Genomic DNA, 25,458 nt, shown 5'->3' with positions numbered 1-25,458 from the left:
TTTATTGTCTTCGTGGTACAAATCACTACTTGAAATGATCTGATTTATGTATTTGTTTGTATATCATCTATGCATCATCATAGAATATACAGAAAAATTCCTTGCCAACTAGGGAATGAACTAGCAGATGGTACAGCTCTAATGTCTAGTAAACTACCTAACAAACAGCAGGTACTCAATACATAGTTATTAAATTTGAATGGTACAAAGAATATTTAGAGACAGGAAGAATAGAAATTTGTACAACTATTTGGAATTCTAACAAAGGAGACATTTAATGTGATGCAAAGAATCACAGAGGGTTAAAAGGCCTAATTTATGAGCTATGTTATAGAAAGAGTAGACGTAGAAGGAAGGAAAGGGTCACAAGCCGGCGCCGTGGCTCAACAGGCTAATCCTCTGCCTAGCAGCGCCAGCACACCAGGGTCTAGTCCCAGTCAGGGCGCTGGATTCTGTCCCAGTTGCCCCTCTTCCAGGTCAGCTCTCTGCTATGGCCCAGGAGTGCAGTGGAGGATGGCCCAAGTGCTTGGGCCCTGCACCCCATGGGAGACCAGGGTAAGCGCCTGGCTCCTGCTTTCAGATCAGCGCGGTGCGCCGGCCGCGGCGGCCATTGGAGGGTGAACCAACGGCAAAGCAAGACCTTTCTCTGTCTCTCTCACTGTCCACTCTGCCTGTCAAAAAGAAAAGGGTCACAGAAATGCCAATTAATTAAAATTCTGCTGACATATTCTGCAGCTACCTCAGAATGAGACTCAGAAAACTAGCTTGGGCAGCAGTACAACTCCACACTTTACAAACAGGCTCTGCATCAGTTAATTCTCTATTTCTAAATGTTACTGTTGTGGGTTGGGTCATGGTCCTACATTTAGTTAATCTGAGGTTAAAGATTTGCATGGCTGGATATACTAATTCAGAGTAATCAAGTATTGATTTTGTCTTTTAGCAACAATGAAATAACAATGCTTGGCTTTTATTCAGTGCCTCGTGTCTTCTCAAATCCCAAAATAATCACTGGATACTTCATTTAAACAGTTGTATTGTGATGCCATGCTGAAACATTATTCTTCAATTTTCAACAAAATGAATAAAAGCTTAGTTTATTATTTACTACAGTTAGAAATTTTCTGTGCAATATTAAAGCTCAAGTTGAAGGACTTCTCCCTGCTTTCACTAAATCAAATATAATCTTAATAAAACACAAAATTTACACGTTGTACATGACTATATTACCATATTTGAATGGAGAAAAGAGCTCAGTCCTTGGTTAAGAATGGAGCAGTAGGAACCTTCTCACCTCCACTGTTACCAATCCATCTCTCACCCTGTTTCCTAGTTAACAACTCAAAGCCTCTCACTGTACTGTCCTCAGACCCCCATTTCCTAGGACTACCCAATAAAATGAATTTACCCAATGCACACTGTTAAATGATGGATAGCTTTTAGAAACTAATCAGAGATGTCCCTCTTCTCAAGTAGCTGATAATTCAATGGAGTTCTGAGGTTCTAAAAACATACCCTACAAAACACTATGAAGTTTGTATTTTCACAAGGAAAATGATAAATTATGTCAGGAAAGGAGTACTCCATCCCTAGTGGTCTGGTCTCTTTTTTTCATTATTTACACTTATTTTTTAACTTTTATTTAATAAATATAAATTTCCAAAGTATAATTTTTGCATTACAGCAGCTTTTTTCCCCTCATAACTTCCCTCCCACCCGCAACCATCCCATCTCCCTCTTCCTCTCCCATCCCATTCACATCAAGATTCATTTTCAATTATCTTTATATAAGATCAACTTAGGGCCGGTGCTGCAGCTCAATAACTAATCCTCCACCTTGCAGCGCCACCACACCGGGTTCTAGTCCCGGTCGGGGTGCCGGATTCTGTCCCGGTTGCCCCTCTTCCAGGCCAGCTCTCTGCTGTGGCCCAGGAGTACAGTGGAGGATGGCCCAGGTCCTTGGGCCCTGCACCCCATGGGAGACCAGGAGAAGCACCTGGCTCCTGCCTTGGGATCAGCGAGGTGCGCCGGCCGCAGCGTGCCAGCCACGGCAGCCATCGGAAGGTGAACCAATGGCAAAAAGGAAGACCTTTCTCTCTGTCTCTCTCACTGTCCACTCTGCCTGTCAAAAAAAAAAATAATAAGATCAACTTAGTATATACTAAGTAAAGATTTCAACAGTATGCACCCACACAGGAACAAAGTGTAAAGTACTGTTTGAGTACTAGTTATACCATCAATTCACATAGAACACATTAAGGACAGAGATCCTACATGAGGAGTAAGTGCATAGTGACTCTGTTGTTGATTTAACAATTGACACTCTTATTTATGATGTCAGTAATCACCTGAGGCCCTTGTCATGAGGTGCCAAGGCTATGGAAACCTCTTGGGTTTGCTGACTCCGATCTTATTTAGACAAGATCATAGTCAAAGTGGAAGTTCTCTCCTTCCTTCAGAGAAGGGTACCTCCTTCATTGATGGCCCCTTGTTCCCACTGGGATCTCACTCAGATCTCTCATTTAGGACACTTTTTTGCCACAGTGTCTTGGCTTTCCATTCCTGAAATACTCTCATGGGCTCTTTGGCCAGGTCAGAATGCCTTAAGGGCTGATTCTGAGGCCAGAGTGCTGTTTAGGACATCTGCCATTCTATGAATCTGCTGTGTGTCCAGCTTCCCATGTTGGATCATTCTCTCCCGTTTTATTCTATCAGTTAGTATTAACAGACACTAGTCTTCTTTGTGTGATCCCTTTGACTCTTAATCCTATCAGTGTGATCAATTATGAACTGAAACTGATCACTTGGACTAGTGAGATGGCATTGGTACATGCCATGTTAATGGGACTGAATTGTAATCCCCTGGCACGTTTCTAACTCTACCATTAGGGGGAAGTCTAATTGAGCATGTGCCGAACTGTACATCTTCTCCCTTATTCCCACTCATATTTAGTGGGGATCACTTTTCAGTTAAATGTAAAACACCTAAGAATAATTGTGTGTTAATTAAAGAGTTCAACCAATGGTATTAAGTAGAACAAAAAATACTAAAAGCAATAAAGTAGTAAGTTGTTCCTCGACAGGACAACGCTGATCAAGTCATTGTTTCTCATGGTGTCCATTTCACTTCAACAGGTTTCCTTTTAGGTGCTCAGTTGTCACTGATCAGGAGGACATATTTGTCCCTTTGGGACTGGCTTATTTCACTCAGCATGCTGTTTTCCAGATTCCTCCATTTGTTGCAAATGAAACGATTTCATTTTTTACATTCCTCCTGGGTAATTTTATTTATATTCATACTTCCAACTATTGTTTATATGTTGACGGGTCCAGGTTTTTATGTACAACGCGGATCTTTTGATCTGTTTTGGTAATTGTCTAGAAACCACCTTCAATGCATTTCAGATCTTGAAAATCACAGAAACATCTAAATCACTTAATGTCTACCACTACTCCCTCCTAAATTCTTTATCTATACAAATGAAATTATCATATCCACTAAACCACATCTCCCATACAAGAAGCCACACTAGAGTCATCTTCTACTCCTCATTCTTTTTTAACCTCCAACAACAAACAAGTTACTAAACCACATCGTCTTTCAGTCTCAGAGGACACATCAGAGTCTCATCGTTCTGTCTTCACCTCACCACCAGCAATTCCTCAGTCACTCATGCTCATAGATCCTGGTCCAATAAACCTAGGCTCAACTCTTCTGTCATTTCTGGTTGGTGATCTTGGGAAATTAATCTTTTCTTCAGTTTCCTCATCTATATAATGGACATAATAATCCCTCTATCTCAGATAGTTGATACAAAGCTTTGGAAAAGGTGATGCATATACAGTTTTTTATATAGTGCCTAGCCCATAGGGTGTGATAAGTAATTACAATAATTGTTGTAATACAATTCCCAAACTATGTCCAACATTCAACACTATAATTTTCCACTCTGTTCCCATTCCAACACTGTGTTGAAGCCTCATTAGACTTTGTATGATTCTGCGAACATATAAAACCACTTCACAACTCTCTGTATCTTCTCCCTGTTTCAAATGTTCTCCATATCCTACCACTACCCTTCTTGTTCTCCTTGAAGTGTCACATACTTCAAATATATGCTCAACTCTTACACTCTCAGTGAATGATTAACTGCATTAATTGGCCATACTTTACTATTTTGGCAGAATACACACACATAAAGTGATATACACATGCACACAGATACACAGAGAAGGGCAGTATCACGTGTTATAATTTATTAAAAATATTTTTCTTGTGATTCATTGAGAAGCTCATTATAATCCTCATTTCTAGGATAATGTCTTATATAGATTTGATGCCTTATAATTAATTTAAAAAACATTTTCTGACAATAATGAAATTCATATAAAATATCTATCCAGGGTCAGCATTGTGGCATAGTGGGTAAAACTGCTTGGAATGCTGGCATCCTATATTGGTGCCAGTTTGTGTCCTGCTTGCTCCATTTCCAATCCAGCTCCCTATTAGTGGCCTGGGAGAAACAGTGGAAGGTGGCTCAAGTTCTTGGGCTCCTGCAGTATACATGTTAGACAAGAAAAAAGCTCCTGGCTTTGACCAGGCCCGGCCCTGGCCATTGCAGCCACCTGGGGAGTAAACCAGTAGATGGAAGATTTCTCTCTCCCTTCCTCTATAACTCTTACTTTCTAATAAAAAAATAAATAAATCTTTTAAAAAAGGATATTTACCCTTCATAGGACATTTTAATGTTTGGGGGTAAAGGGGAATCAAATATTTTCTCAGTGTTTAAGACAGGAGGATGACATCAATCAGCAGCCCAAACATCACATCACCAGCCTCTCTCAAGCCCTAAGTCAAACCTCTATCTTTGTTTAAACAAAGTACTCTGACCTATTGGAGAAATACTCATGCTAACAAAATTGGGTTTGAATAAAATATTCATGTAGGGTGGTAGTGAGAAATAGTTGGGTTTCAATTGGGAGGACTTTCTTGGATTAAGTTTGATCTCTACCCAGCAGATAACGGGAAGCCATGGACATGTTTGGCATGGCACAATATAGTCACAAAGAATTTTTAGGAGATTCTTGTGGCTACACTATCTAGATAGTTCATGCTAGGGAAGTACAAGTTGCATAGAGGCATGTTGAAAAAAATCAAGTTAATTCTTAGGGGAACAGAAAAGAAAAAAGGGGCTAACATTTAAGGGCACCTACTTTTTAAGTGTCAGTCACTTTTGTGAGCATTTTATGTACTTATCCCATTCAACTCTAGCAACAATCATACCCATAAAGTATCCTTGCTAAATCTGATTTGAAGAAGCAAAGACAGTGGTTAAATAACTTGCTAAAAGTAAAAAGTTTCTAAATGGAGGAGCTGAGAAACAAAGATCTGTTTGACATAAAAGTATAGACTGGATATTCCTAACTTAGATTTGTACCCTGGATGTATTTGAAGAGGAGAATCCTTTTCTTCACTTGTGTCAATTTCTGGGATTTCCTTTCAGTCCCTCTCCATCCTGAAAGGCTTAAATCCCATTTGAATGTCTAAGGTTTTTCACTCCATACTCTTCAAAGGAATATTCCAAGTGAAAAGATTAGAAGTGTCAAGGCTCAAAGTGGTGAGCGAAAAGGGCAGGGGAAGAGTGAACAAACCCTTGACAGCTGCTCTCATCAGCGCTGTCCTAGCCGTTTTTGCCCTGTTCCCATTTCTCTCCTTCCAGAGCCCCACATTCCTCCTACCCTCATCTTATGCCAAATCCAAATTCGGTGGGAAATGACCACTATAGCTTAACACTTCTTTTCAAAAGTGATGCTAAAACTAAATTCATTTTGAATAGTCAGACTTGTACTAGTTTTATATACCAATTTGTTTCTCCAAAGAAAAAGGGAACAAGAAAGGATGGAAAGGAGCCTCCTTGAAAACCGTCTTTCTCACTATCCTAAGAAAATTCCTTAGGAATCCTCCGAAGAGCTGTGTGTCTGCTTTCAATTCAGAAAGGAAAGCTGTAAGATTTATAAAGGCGGCCTATTTTCTAAGACTGGAGAATTAGCTCTTCAGGTGCAGAATCTTTGTTTTGTTCATTGATATAGACTAAGTACCTAATAGTGCCTGACATGATAGGCACACAACAAATATTTGTTAAATTACTGAAAAAAGTTATGGGACCGGCGCCGTGGCACAGTGGGTTAACGCTCTGGCCTGAAGTGCCGGCATCCCATATGGGAGCCGGTTCAAGACCCAGCTGCTCCACTTCTAGTCCAGCTCTCTGTTATGGCCTGGGAAAGTAGTAGAAGATGGTCCAAGTCCTTAGGTCTCTGCACCCGCATGGAAGACCCAGAAGAAGCTCCTGGCACCTGGCTTCAGATCAGTGCAGTCCGGCTGTTGCAGCCAATTGGGGAGTGAACCATCGGATGGAAGACCTCTCTCTCGCGCTCTCTGCCTCTCTCCTGTGTAACTTTAAAAAAATTTATTTGAAAGAAAAAAGTTATGCAGTAACTTGTTTATAGAGAAAAACATATTGAATGATTTTTGCATTGCATTATTTTTACTGGATTGGCCTAATAATTTAATAATCAATTACAACACTATTTCTTTGAGAAAATGTAAGTGGTATGCTAAACAGAACACATTCATGACATTTTTCAGTACAGATTCAACACTTGCTGTGGTGACAAAAGCAGACTAAATTTGTGGGTAATGTATAAGCCACTGCTTCTCATGTCAGCCTCCGTAAGAGTGCTGGTTCCAGCCCCTGCTGCTTCACTTCTGATCCAGCTTCCTACTAATGTGCCTGGGAAGCAATAGTAGATGGCCCCAGAATTTAGGTCTCTGCCACCCATGTGGGAGACCAGGATGGAGTTCCTAGCCCCTGGCTTTGGTTTGGCTCAGCCCTAACTATTGTAGCCACTTGAGTGATGAACCATTGGATGGAATCTCGCTAGGGCTCTCTTGTGCGTGTACCTTCTCTCTCTCTTCCCATCATACTGCCTTTCAAATGAACAAAGTTTTTTTTTTTTTAAGATTTACTTATTTATTTGAAAGTCAGAGTTAGAGTTAGAGAGAGAGAGAGAGAGAGAGAGAGAGATATCTTCCATTCGCTGGTTCACTCCCCAATTGCCTGCAACGGCTAGAGCTGTGCAGATCCGAAACGAGGAGCCTCCTCCAAGTCTCCCATACAGGTGCAGGGGTCCAAGCACTTTAGCCATCTTCCACTGCTGTCCCAGGCCACAGCAGAGAACTGGATCAGAAGTGGAGCAGGCAAAACACAAACCAGCATCCATATGGGATGCTGGCACTGCAGGCAGCAGCATTACCTGCTATGCCACAGTACCGGCTCCAACCATTTTTTAAATTTTTTTGAAAAAGCCACCAGGGTAGGTTGAAGGGGCCAGAAAGGAAGATACATTTAAATATTATATTCATAATAATATTTGTGAACACTTCTTGAATGATTTTTTATGTGGTAAGTATTGAGATAATGAATATTCAATACCTAAGATGGAAGTTTGGAATAGAAGTTAAGATCCTTTATAGTCCATATCTTAGTGCCTGAATTCAATGCCCAGTTCCCCTCCTGATTCCAGGTGTCTCTTAATGCAGACCCTGGTAGGCAGTTGTGATGGCTGAAGTCATTGAGTTCCTCCTACCCCTGTGGCAGAATTGGATTGTGTCCCAGGCTCCAGAATTCAGACTTCAGACCCAGCCTAACCCTGGACATTGTGAGGTTTGGGGAGTAAATAAGCAAACTGGGGCCTTTTCTCTCATCTATCTCTGCATCTGCCTCTTGAAAATTTAAAAAAAAATTTACTACCTTACTTTATCTTTATAATAATACTATAAGGTAGAATTATAATTTGAATTTGATACAGAAGGAAACTGAAGCTACAGAGAAATTAACATGCCAAAAGACACAACTAGTAAGTGATGGTATCAGGTTTCAAAAATCAGCCAATAATGACATCAGAGTAAGCACTGTTAATAACTGGCTATATTGATTAAAATGGTAATATCTAGTCACTGACCTTGTAGTTCAAGAGAACTCAAGAATGACTGAGTTTTCAAACATGGAATGGGCTAACATTGCTAAAGACAAAAATTTTATGAGTTATTCTACCTGATGGACAAAAGTGGATTTGAGCTGTTCCAGTTTAGATACAATATTTTTGGTGAAGTATCTGAACCTACTCTTCAGAGTCAGGTGCTTCCATAATAACCTCTTTTTTAGATGTCATTTGTCAGATTATATAACTCATGTGACATCTGTGTTTTCTTTTAGACCATGAACTTGTCTTTGTATGCCAGACACCAGATACTACCAGTATTTTAATGATTGTATGTGTGTGTGTCTTATGAGGGGAAAAGTGTTTGATTTCAGATATGTTTTACTTGACAAACCCTTATGTGTGGAAAAATATCCATCAAGAAGTAGGTAATTGGGAACTAGAGATTTCATAAAATATTGGGCTGGAGACATAGGTTTGTGAGTTTAAATAAAAGTTGATAGCCAAAGTTATTAATGTAAAAGAAAGTTCTGAAGAAGGAATATATATTATAGTCTTCATGTCTCTAGATCAGTGAACAAATAACATATTACTCAGTGACCAAAAACACTAATCCAACTTTTAGAATAAAAGGATCATTTGGAGATTGTTCTGAGAATATATGTAAAAGACACTGATAGCAAAAGCTAAAAAAAGTTACAGATGTTGGGAATAAATACTCATTAGAACACCTGAACTTATCAGAAAGCTTATTGGTATCCATCAAAATTAAACTTACAAAACTAGATTTCACTCATTGCTGAGTTGTTCTCTCCCTTTTTATGTTTAATTTCAAAAGTGTGTTCTAATACATGGGCATAAATTTAATAGTCCATGGCATGTACAAAGAAAACATTGAGAAAAATAAATGGAGTGATATTCCATGTGTGTGTGTGTCCCCGTCTCTCTCTCTCGCTGTGTGTGTGTGTGTCCCCGTCTCTCTCTCTCGCTGTGTGTGTGTGTGTCCCCGTCTCTCTCTCTCGCTGTGTGTGTGTGTGTCCCCGTCTCTCTCTCTCGCTGTGTGTGTGTGTGTCCCCGTCTCTCTCTCTCGCTGTGTGTGTGTGTGTGTCTCTCTCCCTCTCTCGCTGTGTGTGTGTGTGTCTCTCTCCCTCTCTCGCTGTGTGTGTGTGTCTCTCTCCCTCTCTCGCTGTGTGTGTGTGTCTCTCTCCCTCTCTCGCTGTGTGTGTGTGTCTCTCTCCCTCTCTCGCTGTGTGTGTGTGTCTCTCTCCCTCGCTCACTGTGTGTGTGTCTCTCTCCCTCGCTCACTGTGTGTGTGTGTCTCTCTCCCTCGCTCACTGTGTGTGTGTGTCCCTCTCTCTCTCCCTGTGTGTGTGTGTGTCCCTCCCTCTCTCCCTGTGTGTGTGTGTCCCTCCCTCTCTCCCTGTGTGTGTGTGTGTCCCTCCCTCTCTCCCTGTGTGTGTGTGTGTCCCTCCCTCTCTCCCTGTGTGTGTGTGTCCCTCCCTCTCTCCCTGTGTGTGTGTGTCCCTCCCTCTCTCCCTGTGTGTGTGTGTCCCTCCCTCTCTCCCTGTGTGTGTGCCTCTCTCCCCTCGTCTGTGCCTCTCCCCCTCTCTCCCCTCGTCTGTGTCTCTCCCCCATGTCTCTCCCTCTCTCCCCGTGTCTGTGTGTGTGTGTTTCTATATAGTTCTGCCTTTCAAATAAATCTTTTATAAAAAACAGATCTATATATATATATATATAAATTATTTTTGCATAAAATTAAAAGGTAAGGGGCCAGCGCTGTGGCATAGCAGGTTAAGCCACTGCCCGCAGTGCCAGCATCCCATATGGGCTATAGTTCAAGTCTTGGCTGCTCCACTTCCAATCCAGCTCTCTGATATGGCCTGGGAAAGCAGAAGAAGAAGGCCCAAGTCCTTGTGCCCCTGTACCCACATGGAAGACCCAGAAGAAGCTCCTGGCTTCACATTGGCACAGCTCCGGATGTTGCAGCTAACTGGAGAGTGAACCAGTGGATGAAGACTTCTCTGCCTCTCCTTCTCTGTGTAATTCTGACTTTCAAATAAATGTCTTTAAAAAAATTAAAAGGTAAAATTTCAATGAGGAAAGAATGATTTTTAATAGATGTCTGTATAACTAGAACAACCATATGGAAAGTTCAACTTCAACTCTTACCTCATTCAATGTATATACATTTCCTCAAAATGCCTTATACACCTAAATGTCAAACTAAAATGTGAAACTTTATAGAATTACCAGAGGAAAACAGGTAAGAACTGTCATGACCTTGGAGTATGCAAGAACACAAAGGACAAGCAAAAGAACCAAACATTAAAGAAAAACATGTTGAGTTTCATCAAGATTGAAGATTTGAAGATTTTGGTCCTCAAAAGATAAATAAAGCAGTAAGCCACCGACTGGGAGAAAATTTTAGTGATACATGTTACCTGGCATAGGACCTGTATCTAAAACACAGAAAGACCTTTATAACTCGATAAATAAGGAAAATAACCCAATTATGAAAAGTGGGTAGATGATTTGGAATGACACTTCTCCAAAAAGATACAGGAATGGCTAATAAGCACACAAAAATACATCATTAGTCACTAGGGAAATTAAAGTTTATATCACAATGAAATACCATTAGACATCTGTTAGAATGTCTAACATTGATAATGCAAAGTACTGCAAGGATGTAGAAACAAGATAAACTGTTGTTCTGAATGAAAGAAGTTACGCACAAAACAGTAAATATTGTATTAGTACACCAATCTGAAATTCTAGGAAAGACAAACCTAATCTATACTGACATAAAGAAGATCAATGATATCTCAAGGCTGGGGATAGTGAGAATTGCCTGCCAAAGGATACACACACACACAAAAATCACATGGATGATGGAAACAGCCTGTGTCTTGAGTACTAAAAAAAATTACTAGTGCATGCACTTAAAAATTACATTTTACTGCACAGTAATTGTATCTCAAGTTTCTTTTGAATTCCAAAATGTGTTCAAATTTTCTAATTTAAATTTAGCAGCTAAGTAGAAGGGACTCTTAGTTATTTTTAGTTGAAATTTTAATTGAAAATCATAATACTTGTTTAGAAATATTGGTATTTTCTAAATACATATTTATGTGGACCTCACAAACAATTCTTGCCATTTACTATTTTTCCCCATAGTAATGGACCCAACACATTCTACTAACATTTTTGCAGAACATAAATAACATCTGACCCAAGACTTTTTTGTAATCTAAATGTCCACTGTAATTTAGGGGTGCTTTGAATTTAAGATAATTTTTTACAAAGATCTATTTTCAATTTACTTAAGAGTGGGAATGTGAGAGGGAGGAGGAAGAAGGGTTGGAACTTGGGGGCAGGGACTTATCACTATATTCTTAAATCTGTATATGAAATACATGAAACTTGTATAACTTAAATTTCAAACAAAAAAAAAGAAATGCAGAATGCTTTCCAAGTTTGTTAATTAATAGCATCCCTAGATAAATATCTTCTTACTGCTGTGCCTGATTACTAAATCTCTGTGCTGCAAGGCAACAGATGGCTTACGTTCTCCCCGAATTAAAAAGGAAATAATCTAGAATGTCTTGTGATTCAAAGGACTAAATATAATCAGGTTATCCTATTTTATAAGCTACAAATATCCTAGAAAAAAATGAAGATGATCAAAATGCAGGTGAATGGTTGTTATCTTCTAATCATGTGGGTGGTATGCAATAGTATTTATAGTGTCAACTTATGACATAGTGATACCATAATATCTACATGTGTTAACCTCAACCACATCGTCCATTAATCTTTCTTCATGAACTTTAAGACTGCACTCTTCCTCTTTATGTTTGCAAAATAAAATAAATTACAAAACCCCTTGTGCAGTCTTCAATACCTCTGATTCAAAACCCGTTTCTCAGAAATTTCATGTTAACGTTCACTTGGACCAGAGTCGTTTTCCAAGTTAAGCCAGTCTATCAGTTGAATGCAATAACAATATTTAAATATCTGCTTAAGCAACATTGGAAAAACTCATTTTTCTTTACAGTCAGTTTGTGAACATGCCACAATCTCTCCTCTATGCTGGAAGCCCTCTAAAAGGATTTAAAATGTCTGCATCCATTATATTACAAAGCCTATTGCTCATCGATGCTTAACGAGTGCATGATTGACACTACCTTAACATCTGCCTGTTGTATGGGATATGCCATAGAAAATAATAAAATATATTTGAAGCCATATTTTTTTTGACAGGCAGAGTGGACAGTGAGAGAGAGAGAGAGAGAGAGAGAGAGAGAGAGAGAAAGGTCTTCCTTTGCCATTGGTTCACCCTCCAATGGCCGCCGCATCGCACTGATCCGAAGGCAGGAGCCAGGTGCTTATCCTGGTCTCCCATGCGGGTGCAGGGCCCAAGCACTTGGGCCATCCTCCACTGCACTCCTGGGCCAAAGCAGAGAGCTGGCCTAGAAGAGGGGCAAGCGGGACAGAATCCGGCGCCCCGACTGGGACTAGAACCTGGTGTGCCGGTGCCGCAAGGTGGAGGATTAGCCTATTGAGCCATGGCGCCAGCCCAAATATATTCTATATTAGGGCTTTCTATTTTCATTCTTCTCACTCAAAACTTTGTCTATTACTTTATACTTGCGTGTGTAACCAGACAGGCTACTTGCAAAAGCATGCCTGTCTTATACAGAGATGTCTCTGAATTGGTTAAATCTTTCATAATACATGTGTAAATTTATCTTTTGCAGATGTTCTGGCCTTCCTGTGTTTTCCATGATACTATCTTTGAATTTGGATTAATGTTTAGTTTCAAAAGCATATTCCTTAGTAATTATTGCTTATTATTCATAAGTTAGTCATTAGTTTTATTTATAAAGTCTTAATATTTTTTATTTAATAAATGAAGCAAAGACTGAAAAGGAAAAAAAAAATCAAGGAAAATGTGCAAACTCATATTAACTGTCTACTCCACTTTCTACACCATCCCCACTTACCAACATATGCACGCAGATACAAACACAACATTCTGACGTATTGCATATCACTCTACCACTTGATATTCTGGTAGAGAGAGGAGATATGCATATAGAAAATAAAGGAAGAATAGTTGATATTTTGATAATGTAATAAGGTTTCTGTTCAGATGATTTTGAATCAATCAATATTTGAAACAACATACTTATCCTATCTTTGAACCTCATGCCGCATCCCTAATCTATGTACCATAAGAATATGGGACAACAAGAAGTTTGGAAATGTAGTTAAGAAGAAAGTTTGTATTAGACATCATGTGGCATCCACCAGACATAAAACTCAGAGCCACATGTTTATCACATACGATTTTCTGACAAAGGAATACCAGTCCTACTCATTTTCTTTTCTGAATTGTCATTTCAAAGTATCCCTTCTGAAATACAGATTAACACAATAGAACTGTGTACTTTTTCCCCTGTTCTAGTAGAAAATACTTTTAAATTGCTACTACTTTTGGGTCAGTTTTTTGTAATTCCCTAAGACACTAAGGCTGGGGTAGGAGAAGTCTTTCTCTGACAATTTCAACAGTGGATACATACATAATGAGGTAGCACTTTTCTAATGATTTGGGGGGACAAAACCATCCATCTGCTGAATGTTAACCCAGTTGTACACATTCTTGAAAGGGTTATTTTTAAAATCACTGTAAAACAATGAAAAAAATCAAATATGAATAAAGTAGAAAGTCCAAGAACTATGAAGTAGGTGGGACTTAGAGACAGAACTAAGTTCCAAAATGACTGATATGAAATACAATCCTTGTGAAAGAAAAAAGATCAATGATTTTTTGATACAGCTATTTAGATGTGGTAATATCGTTATGTCTGTATCAAAACGGTCACGTCAAACAGCCATAAAAAATGCTCTGCTTTAAGAAAACTAGTGAAACACAAGAGGGAGAGTGTAGGGTAAGATCTAGTGAATGAGGTGTGCTCTTGTGAGGTCTATATCATTTTGATCGATGTTAGGGGAAGCAATCAAAGAAACCTGATAAACATCTGTATTGTACTTGAGATTTCATTTCATTTGTAAAAATCAATTTCTGGGTCATATTATAAGATATTCTTAAATTATATTTCCAAAATGCTGAATGATATGCATATTAATTGGTTTAATAACAATTTGCAAGATATTGTTCATTACCATTTTAATATAGTAATTATCACTAATCCACGGAAACAGTTGTTAACTTATTTCACAGATGAGAAAACTATAGGCTCAGCAAGTTTATAGAACTGAAAGTTCACATGGACTTAAAGGGATCTGATATGTAGAAAGCACTGACTTACTTGGTTAAGAAATGAATTATTTTATTCTACTTTCTGGAATGGTCACTATTTATAATAAATACAGTAATTTATAGGGCAAAACTATTCTTTTGGTCTTTATGCAAAATAATCGATCATCTTGACAAAAAGTGGAAAAATAAAAATGCTTAAGTATTCATAAATGATTAGTAGAAAAGACAGGAATGCATATTGCAAGATTTTTATGCATATAGAATTGTGCAATTGATTTTTTTTGACAGAGTGGACAGAGAGAGAGAGAGAGAGAGAGAGAGAGAGAGAGAGAAATATCTTCCTTTTTGCAGTTGGTTCACCCTTCAATGGCCGCTGCGGCCGGCGCATCGCACTGATCTGAAGGCAGGAGCCAGGTGCTTCCCCTGGTCTCCCATGCGGGTGCAGGGCCCAAGCACTTGGGCCATCCTCCACTGCACTCCTGGGCCATAGCAGAGAGCTGGCCTGGAAGAGGGGCAACCGGGACAGAATCCAGCTCCCCGACCAGGACTAGAACCCAGTGTGCCAGCACCGCAAGGCGGAGGATTAGCCTATTGAGCCGCGGTGCCGGCCACAATTGATTTTTCATAGTGATTGGATTTTGTCTTGAGCAGAAATGTCAGCATTGAATCACAGTGAAATAATTGATTGCATTACAACCTAAAGCCAAAAAGTATATTATACAACAGAACATACTTAATATAAGCCCTCTTTTAAAGAGTAATTTGCACTAGAATATCTTTAACAGCCCTCACACCTAGCTACAGACAGTTCAATCTGAAGCCATCCATATCATTTCTAGTTTTTATATATTTTTATTATATGAGGTTATGAAATATAGAAATACCAGTTTAAGCATAATTTTATGAATATGTGGATACAAATAACCTTAACATTTTAAATACTTCTGTAGATAGATGAAATCATTGTAATTTATGAAACAGAATTAATATGATAAACATAATTTGCTAAATTTTGAGATCACTCATTTAATTTATTCTAGCATCTTGGGTAAAACAATTTAACTGAATGCATACTTTTACCTTCATGAACAATATGCACAGAGTTTCTCCAAAATATTTTAACATTATTAAACATATTATTCACATTTACTTAAAAGCTATGCAGTGTAGTAGTTAAAAGCAGGCAGATGTACATTTGAATATTGGCTCTGACACTGAGTAGCTACTATGACACTGGAGAAGCTACTTTGTATCACTGAGGTTGGGTTTCTTCCTCCATAAAAATGAGGATAAAAATAAGCACTATGCAATACTGTTGTGAAATTGCTGTTAAATATGTGTACATATGTGACAGTGCTTGGCCCAGAGAAGGCACTCAGTGCCTATAAGTATCTTGTTCAAAATATTACATGCCTAATTTAGAATTTGGTGGCTCCAAGTATTCAATTAAGAAAGCTTATCCATGTTGTAATTTTCCCCTTAAACAATTCAACATTGTTTTAAATCAGTGTAAAAATATATAGTCTAGGAATAACTTCAGTTGTTGAAAAAAAAAAAACACAAGAATTTGGTGATCTGCTTCTTAAATAGGACCAAAAAAAAAAAAAAACAAAAAAAAAAACAAAAAACAAGGTTTTCTTACAGATTAACTATGACTGCATGTAGTTGAAGAATAGTAGCAATAAAAATGAATGCTGGGTCATTAAGTTCATTTTCTGGCTTTTCCATTGTTTAAAAAGATAGATAAAATAATAATTACACAAATCATTTGGGTACTGTGATAAGAGAATGAGATTAGGAAGGAGCTTTATTACCAATCTATAAATGTGTCATAAAAGTACAGTCATTTTATTGCTTTTCTATTTAAAGCAGCTGTCATATTAGTCATGTGTCCCTGCTATTCATCATGCATACGTATGTATTTTCAATCAATGAGCCAAGAAAAAGGCAGATTTTCTAAAGTTCAAACTGAGTTTTTAAGTGAATAAGGGAAATGTTTTAAAAACCCATTTCTAAAAAAAAATATGTCACTTGATTCATATAAATGATTGTCTAACTACTGAACTATAGACATCATCATAGCATAGAAATGATATTTTAGCTCTTTTGACAGTTGGTGAGTATTTCTGTATACAGTCTACAAATTAACCAAGTCCTCGTATTACTTGTTTTAAAGAAATAGGTCAAGATAGCCTGCAATTCAGTTTGTTTCAAAAGGAAACTTTGACCCCCTCAGGGTAAACAACTATGTTAAAGATGATCTGCACAGCTAGAAACAAATTTTTGAACCATTCGATCATGTGATTGAAAAAAATGGTCAATATATTGTAAAAAACAAATGTGAGACATTATTAAAGTAGAATGAATGGTTATTGAATTTATTGCATTGATTCATATCCAGAGAATTCTAGGTGAGATCAACACATTCCACCTTAAATGAGCATGTTCTATTGATTCTGCCAAGTAATCAGCACATGACGTGCACAGGTTCACATAATAGATTAGTGAATAGCTTTAAATAAATATACAGTATAGCCTTAGATCAGTTAATTCCAAACTCAAAAATCAATTTTTAGAAATTACCATTCAGAACTTATTTTCAAAACTCCCTTAGAAATCCAGTCCTATAATTAATCTTTTAAACAAAACCCCTATTACAAATAACCCATCTCTTACTACATCTGAGCCAGTACTCCTCTTATCTGTCCCGTTTTAAAATTTCAAGAAAACAAGAGAGCAGCACTTACAGATTCAAAATGGCAAGGCTTTATATGCTTCACCTCCTCTGGAAGCATATACATGAATGCTTTGCAGCCCTGCCTTTGTCAGTGCATACCAGAGTGCTTTAGCCTTGCCCAGCTGTTCCAGCTTCTACACCTTAAATTTCCCCTTCACAGTGACCTTGATGTACCTGTGTAATGTACAGCTGCATTCTCTTGAGTAGGCAAGTTCCTCCCACAACACAGTTAGTAACTTAGTGGTATAGAATCAATACATCATAAGAATCGTTTGCCTCACTTTGGAGGAAGGCAGTTAAACTTGACATCGGTAGTCACAATTCTTCACTTTCCAACCAACAAAAAACTTTAGAGCACATCAGAAGATGCCATTCCTAAATCCACAAATAAATTCCATAATGCCCAAATATACACATGCCACTCCAAAAGCATTGCTTCCCCCATATTAAAACAAAGCATATGTATTTTTAATGGCTCAAACTGGCTGTTTCCAAACTTTTACTTCAATGCACACTAAGCCTTCAGAAATAATTATTCACAGCAAACTAATTTATGTGTAATGTGAGTCTAGGAGATTATCACACTTATCTTACCATTTATTTGAAAATACTTTATTCCAGGAAGACTCCTTCTGTGTCAGATTTAATTGCCTTTGAAGCTCCTGCCATTTGAATCTGTCTTCTGGAACATGCATTTCATCATTATTTTTTAGCCTTGTTACATCAATCACCACAACTGCTATAGAAGATTTCTGGGCTGTGAAGTGATAATTTGTTCCAGTGGTATTAATGAGGCAAGCAGTGGTCTTGAGGGAGGTGACAGCCCATTGCTTTACAGACGGCACCAGATTAAGGTGCTGGACTATATACATGGCTTTAAGCATATACTCTAGAGCCTTTGGAGCATTTTATAGCTTCCCTTATCAAGCTGAACATGGGAGACATACCTCCAACACCTTATCTACAATGAGCTAGGCATATCTAATCACCAAGGGGGGACTGTTAATAGTGTTACTCAACTTATCTTGAGTTACACACACATCAGAGAAACTTTGTACTGCTCCAAATTTGAAGGCTCCCTGCTGTGTTATAAGCTCTGAATTGGTCTATTTCCGTTACCATGGTTCTAATGGCATGTCCCTAGCCACAGAAGAGTCTCATTCCCTGACGTGCAGCCAATGAAATCGTGTATATCTGGGAATTAAGTCCCAGAACTAGGAATGCCGATTTGTTGGTGTTATAATACCATACCCATGAATATTGCCTCTAGGAAGCAGTGCATCTGGAAACAACAGATGGTACATGTGGAAATGGATTCTATAGAGAATTTTAACACCACATCTCTCTAATTCAGTTCTAGAAGTCTGATTGCAATGTTTTCTCAGATTACAGGGTGCTTCAGATTGATCCCTATGACTCAGCCTTGATCCACATTATCAACATTGCTAGATGGAAGCCTAATTTAATACAAAAATCTATGAACTCTCATTTAGTCACACGTAATATGTATATGAAACAATCCTAAGTTGGCTTTTAATAATAGAACAGGTCAGTCGACTGTACATCCCTATCCCTATACCAAACCACAGAATGCAAATTTATTCCAAGATGAACCATCCCAGAATGCTACTCTCCTTAATATAGGATGGGAACATTTAAGTTCTTTCACACTCTGTCTAAACAGTCTATCCCCCTACCACCACCACCTTCAAAAGCTACCAAGACTATTATAGTATTGGAGAAATTTGATTTAATATGGCAAGAAAACAGCTTTGCTAGAAAAGTAACTCTTGTGCTTCAGGAAGACTGAATTAGATTGTCTTTGGAATATGTTGGCATTTTAAGAAACATACCATCTGAATAGTAGGAAGATAACTTTTAAAAGCTTAGAATTTCCTTGGTTAAGTTTATTCCAAGGTTTTTAAATTTTTTATAGCTATTGTGAATGGGACTGATCTTAAAAATTCTTTCTCAGCCATGGCATTGTCTGTGTATACAAAGGCTACTGATTTTATATTCTGCAACTGAACCACACAAAAATCAACAAACTCTTTGAATTCCAGTAATCTTAGTGGAGTCTTTTGGTTCCCCTATATATAGAATCAGGTCATCTGCAAACAGGGATAGCTTGACTGTCTCCTTTCCAACTTGGATTCCCTGGATTTCTTTTTTTTTCATAGTGGCTCTAGATAAAACTTCCAGAACTGCATTGAATAGTGATGGTGAGAATGGGCATCCTTGTCTGGTTCCGGGATCATAGTGGAAATGCTTACAATTTTTCCCCATTCAATATGATGCTGGCTGTGGGTTTCATATATTTTGCCTTGATTTTGTTGAGGGATGTTCCTGCTATACCTAATCTGCTTAAGATTTATCATAAAAGGATTTTGTATTTGATCAAATGCTTTCTGTTCAGTTTGTTAATGCGAAATATCACATTTGATGTGCAAATGTTAAACGATCCCTGCATACAGTGGATAACTCGCACTTGGTCCAGGTGAATGATCCTTCTCATGTGTTATAGATTTGATTATCTAGAATTTTGTTGAGGATTTTTGCATATAGGTTCACCGGAGATACTGGTCTATAGTTCTCTGGTCTATGTTTTTCTGGTTTAGAAATGAAGGTGATGCTGGCCTCATTGAAGCAGTTTGGGAAGATTCTCTTTCAATTGTTTTGGATAGTTTAAGAATTGGAATTAGTTCTTTAAAAGTATGGTAGAAGGGCCGGTGCTATAGCATACTGGGTAAAGCCACTGTCTATAGTGCCGGGATCCCATATGGGCACTGGTTCGAGTCCCGGCTGCTCCACTTCCAATACAGCTCTCTGCTATGACCTGGGAAAGCAGCAGAAGATGGCCCAAGTCCTTGGGCCCCTGTACCCACATGGGAGACCCAGAAAGAAGCTCTAGGCTCCTGGCTTCAGATTGGCACAGCTCCGGCCATTGCGGCCAATTGGGGAGTGAACCAGTTAATAGAAGACCCCTCTCTACTCTCTGTAAGTCTGACCTTCAAATAAGTAAATCTTTAAAAAATAAAGTCGTAGAATTTGGCACTGAAGCCATTCATCCAGTCCTTTTTTTTTTCCCCAGGAGGGTCTTTATTACTGATTCAATCTCTGTCTTGGTTATTGGTCTGTTTAGGTTTTCTGTGTCTTCATGACTTGATTTTTGTAGACTGTATATGTCTAGAAATTTATCCATTTCTTCTAGGTTTCCCAATTTGTTGGCATACAGCTTTTTGTAATAATTTCTGATGATTCTTTTTATTTCTGTGGTATTCACTGGTAAATCTCATTTTTCATCTGATTTTATTGATTTGGGTCTTCTTTTTTTTGGTTAGTTAGGTCAATGGTGCACCAATGTTGTTTAATACCCCCCCCCCCCACCAAACTCATTTCACTGATCTTTTCTGTTTTAGCTTCAAGGTTCTTAAATTTATTTTCTTTCTTCCTACTAATTGTTGGTTTGATTTGTTGTTTTTCTAGGTCCTTGACATATACTAATAGTTCATTTATGCGATGCCTTTTCACTTTCTTGATGTAGGCACTAATGCCTATAAATGTCCATCTTAACACTGCTTTTTGCTGTATCCCACAAATTTTGATATGTAGTACTGTCATCGTCATTCATTTCTAGGAATATTTTTGTTTCCCTTTTGATTTCTTCTAGGACCCACTGTTCATTCAGGAGCATGCTGTTGAGTCTACATGTGTTTATATTATTTCTAGAGTGTTAATTTCTAGCTTCATTCCACTGTAGCAGAAAAAACATATGGTATGATTTCAATGTATTTAAATTTGCTGAGACTTGCTTTATAGCTTAGCATATAGTCTATCCTAGAGAACACGCCATGCACTGATAAAAAGAATATGTATTCTTTAATTGTGGGATGAAATTTCTATAGATATCAGTTAGGTCCACTTGGTCCATAGTGTATATTAGCTCTGTTGCTGCTTTATTTTGTGTCTAGCTGATCTGTCCACTGATGAAAGTGGGATGTTGGAGTCTCCCATTACTATTGGAGTCTCCCATTACTATTGGAGTCTCCCATTACTATTGGAGTCTCCCATTACTATTGGAGTCTGTCTCACTTTAGGTCCATTAATTATTTTAAATAGACTGATACCCTGGTTGTGAGTGCATATATTATAGTCACATCTTGTTATTTAATTGACCCATCAGTGATTATATAATGCCTTTTTCTTAACAGATTTTGTGTTAAAGCTTATTTTGTCTGATATTAGGATGGCTACTACAATGAAAATTATAGAACATTAAAGAAATGTAAGACACCAAAAATAAAATCTTCCATGCTTATAGATTGAAGAATTATATTAAAATATCCATACTATCCAAGTAATTTACAGAATCAAGGCAATTTCAATATATCCATGACTTTTTTTCATATCTAGAAAAAATCATGCAAAAACTCATATGGAAACACAAGAGATGCCAAATAGCTAAAGCAATCTTAAACAACAAAAACAAAGATAGAGGCATCACAATACCAGATTTCAAGACCTACCTCAGGGCAATTATATTCAAAACAGCCTGGTACTGGCACAAAAATAGATATATAGACCAATGGAACAGAATAGAAAACCCAGAAAATAATCCATACATCTCTAACCAACTAATCTTTGACAAAGGAGCTAACATCTATCCCTGAAGAAAGGGCAATCTCTTAAACAAATGGTGCTGGGAAAGTTGGATCTGTGTGTGCAGAAGTATGAATCAAGACCCCTACCTTGTGCCTTATATAAAAATCTACTCAAAAATGGATCAAGGATCTAATCTACAACCTGATACCATCAAATTACATTGGGGAAACACTGCAAGACATCAGCATAAGTAAAGATATCTTGGAAAAAATCCCAGAAGCTCAGGCAATAAAAACCCAAAACATATGGGATTATATCAGTCCAAGAAGCTTCTGCACCACAAAGGAAACACTCAAAGTGAAGGGACAACCAATATAATGAGAAATTATTTGTAAACTATAAATACTTGCAATTGTTAAAGGATTGAAATCCAGAATCTATAAAGAGCTCAAGAAACTCAACAGAAACAAAACAATCCAGTTAAGAAATGGGCAAATTACTTCAACAGGCATTTTTCAAGAGATGAAATTCAAATGACCAGACACATGAAAAAAAAATGCTCAGGGTCACTAGCCATCTAGGAAATTCAAATCAAAACCAGAGTAAGGTTTCACCTCATCCCAGTTAGAATGGCTCTCAAACAGAAATCAAGAAGCAATAAATGCTGGTGAGGATGTGGGGAAAAAAAGGCATCCTAATATGCTGTTGGTTGGAATGTAAACTAGTACAGCCATTGTGGAGGATATTATGAGGATTCCTCAGATATCTGAAAAATAGATCTACCATATAACCTAGCTATCCCACTCCTGGGAATTTACCCAAAGAAGTGAAGTTAGCAAATGAGGTATCTGTACCTCCACATTTATTGCAGCTCAATTCACAACATCTAAGATATGTCATCAACCCAGATGCTCTGATGATTGAATAAAGAAACTGGTATATATACACACTATGGAATACTATTCACCCCTAAACAAGAATGCAATCTTGTCTTTTGCAACAAAATGGATGATACTGGAAAACATACTTAGTGAAATAAGCCAGTCCCCAAAAGACAAATGTCATGTTTTCTCTGATCTGTGGTAACAAGTAGAGTACAAAAATTGTAACATATGAGCAAAATTGACATTTTGAGATTTGTTATAGTCCTCGTCTTTACTGTTGAATAACAGCATTTCTTTTCTTCTTACTATTTATTGGACTCTTTACTTAGTGGAGAGTTAAGCTTATGATTGCAAGATAAAGTGAAAGTATGTCATTGTAAAAAATAAGAAAGGGGGATAGAGGGTAGGGTGGGAACATGGGCAGGAGGGAAGGTAGGATGGAAAGTATCACTATATTCATAAGCCTGTATATATGAAACACTTTAAATTTGCTCACCTTATATGAATAAAAATTATAAAAAACTAGAAGATAGGATTTGGATACTTTATAAAGGAATGTAAAATGCTTGAAAGGGTAAAATATTTCCTGTGGTTTGGCATTGGACAATATATACATGTAGTAACATATCACACAATGCCCCACAAATATGCACAACTGTATATATCGAGATTGAAAATGATAATTCTAGAGTTAGGAAATGCTTAGAATTTTGCATTCTGTAGTTAATATAACTTAGTTAGAATTAATGTAATATTGTGCTGTCAAATCAAAAGAAAATGAACTCTCAACTGAATAGAACAGATAAAAATACATGTGTGTTTGACAAATATAATAAACTGGCCAATACATCATCTAATGTGGTACAATTGAGAGGCTACCTAATTCAGGTGGCTATAATAACCTGCAAGATAAAACAAGTGGCAGCTTATTGTAATTTATGTTCAGGACTATAAGTACTTAGATCAAAAGAAAAGGAGATCTCGCATCTTTTCTATTCTGGAACATTTTAGGAAACCCTTGGCTCAATGAGAAGATGTTGTACACCTTGATTTGCAAACCTGTGATGAATGTGGACAAATGAATTTAAATTGAGATGAGTTTATATAGTCTTGCTATACAGTACAGGTTTCCTTATGAAGGACTGATGCAAAGATAGAACAAAGACTCTCAATACCTTGAGACCATGACCATATCTTAAACATATTCAAGAGTATCTCTAATTTTGTTCCAATGAGGCAAAAGACCCTAATGGTAAAACAAGCTACTACTAACAAGCATACATATGATTACATGAAACAGTACTCAATTATCCCATAATCTTATTATTCTTATTTGTTTTCCTTCCTTTACTCCCTCCTTCCTTCTTGCTCTTTTTCTTCCTTTAGCAACAAAAAAATTTAAGAGTAAGCAAAGTCTTTGATTTATTACTTAGCCAAATGGTCAATGTTCACAATAGTAATGAAATAACACTCTTACCTAGAGTTCAGAAATAACTGCACAGTGGTTAAAGGTAAATTGCAAAAGCTAGAGTGTTCAAATCCAATGGGACAGTGATGGTATCTACCTCATTGGGTTACTATGAAGATCCAATGGGTGTGCTAGAGACCAATATTGTTCACCAATGCATTTCCCTATTCTCTTGACACACAAACAAATCACATTTCTTAGTAGTTATATGGCCAAGTTATTAAGTTCTTTCTAATTAAATGTAGCCACGTATCACTTTTAGACATTGCACATGGGAGGTTTTTATGTTCAGTCTCCACCTCCATTATCCATTTTTGGCTAAATGGAGAGGACTCCCTGGATTCAAAAGAGTCCAGAACCACAAGATGGAAAGAGCCTGGGTCTTACGTACTTACATGAAGAATAGCCTTGGTCACAAACTCTCCTGGGATTGTGATTAATCAAATCACTGGCAATATGACTAACACAATAAGTTACAATGACTACAACAAAGTTAATCATTGCAGTACCTGGCACACACAAAGTACTCAATAAAAAAATCTTATAATAGTGTGCTGATGCTGTTGGTGGCTGTTATGGACTAATTGTTTCTTTTCCACTGAATTCATGTGCTGAATCCCTAATCTCCAGGATGACTACATTTGAAGAGGGTCCTCCTAATGATGAAGGTTTAATCAGGTCATAATGGTGGGGCCCTGATTCAGTAGAATGAGCGTCCTCATAAAAGGAGGCACTAGAAAACTGTACTCTGACTATACACACCCCACCAAGGAAAGGATCCGTGAAGACAGAGTGAGAAAGGGCTAACTAGAAACCAGAAGGAATGAACTCACCACAAAACAGACTCTCCCAGACCTTGATCCAGGATTTATACTTCCAGAACAGTGAAAACAAATTTCTGTAGCCGAAGTATTCTAGTATATCTTATTTTGTTATGGCAACCTGAGCTAAGATGGAGCTTAGGTCCAATGTCCTCCTACAGGAAGCCATCAGAGACAAAGGATTTGAAGTATTTTGTCTCACTAAAGAAAAATTTAAGTCCATCTATGCTGAATATTCAACAGGAAATTTGAGATAATTTTCAAAGTATTACATTATCACATGTGTTAAATTTTGCCATTAGAAAAAAAAGTTTTTCATGATCAAGACTAAGTAATATTAAAACTTCTCTTCATTCCTGCTGCCTATTTACTCTGGTTCAGTAATTTGAAAAGTGATGACCATATACAAGAAAATACACTAGGTTCAGATAAAATCAATTGCCTACCACATGCTGATATACATCTAGAAAATATATGATACCACATCTACACCCAAGGATTCCCCTTCAGTTACCTTAGTTTCTTAGCTAATAACCTTGTTGCCTTCTGTTTTGACTGAAAATTCAGTTTCTTACAACTCTGACTTTGGCTCCTCTCAAGGCTTACATTATTTTTTCCACCTTGCTTTAGAGGTGTTCACAAACACACAGAGGCATTTT

General features: G+C 37.6%; 1 protein-coding gene across 1 annotated transcript in view; it reads right to left on the bottom strand.

Moving 5' to 3' along the window:
* TENM1 (teneurin transmembrane protein 1) overlaps positions 1-25,458 on the bottom strand; it is an 893,298-nt gene that overhangs the window by 790,146 nt on the left and 77,694 nt on the right. The window lies entirely within an intron of this gene.

The sequence above is a fragment of the Lepus europaeus genome, chromosome X, assembly GCF_033115175.1.
Source record: "Lepus europaeus isolate LE1 chromosome X, mLepTim1.pri, whole genome shotgun sequence".
Taxonomy (NCBI): Eukaryota; Metazoa; Chordata; class Mammalia; order Lagomorpha; family Leporidae; genus Lepus; species Lepus europaeus.
Note: the sequence above shows the minus strand (reverse complement) of the source record. Positions and strands in the feature narration are given on the sequence as shown.